Here is a 591-nt window from a genome sequence, read left to right as displayed (position 1 = left end):
CAAATAATTTTCAACGTACTGGTTAATTTGAAAACTCTCCAGCATACTTCTTGGAACAAGCCAGGTACCTGTGCCCACGCATAGAGGAGTATATAGAAACATGGTGGAATCCCAGCTGATGAAGCAAAGGATTCTTAAAGGAATGAGATGACCATGCGGATCCTGTTTAATTCTCTGAAACAGAATCCGCACTTTTCACCTGCCAAACACATGCCCACTACTCTTCTCTGGGGATAATAAAAACAAACCAGCGATCTGGCAGAGGGCCTGAACACCCATCCTGACCGACCCCACAAAAAAAAAGTACCCTCCAGCTACTAATTATAATTCCAAATTGCAAAATTTCCCTGCATTTTTAAACAAAGGAGAAATGATGGTGGGATGATACTTAGAAGAATGGCTTCTTGTCAGTCTCCACTAACAAAAATAGGCAAAACCAAGACAGCTACGCCTCAGCATAGTTATGTCCGTCGCAGCCTTCTTGGGTTTCAGGAGGCACAAACAAACGTTATCACAATTATGGTGAAACGATGAACACCTGCAAATAATTTTCAACGTAGTGGTTAATTGAAAAGCTCTGCGGCATACTTC

The sequence above is a fragment of the Eulemur rufifrons genome, unplaced genomic scaffold (genome assembly GCF_041146395.1).
Source record: "Eulemur rufifrons isolate Redbay unplaced genomic scaffold, OSU_ERuf_1 scaffold_58, whole genome shotgun sequence".
NCBI classification, from domain to species: domain Eukaryota; kingdom Metazoa; phylum Chordata; class Mammalia; order Primates; family Lemuridae; genus Eulemur; species Eulemur rufifrons.
This window is presented reverse-complemented; position numbering follows the sequence as displayed.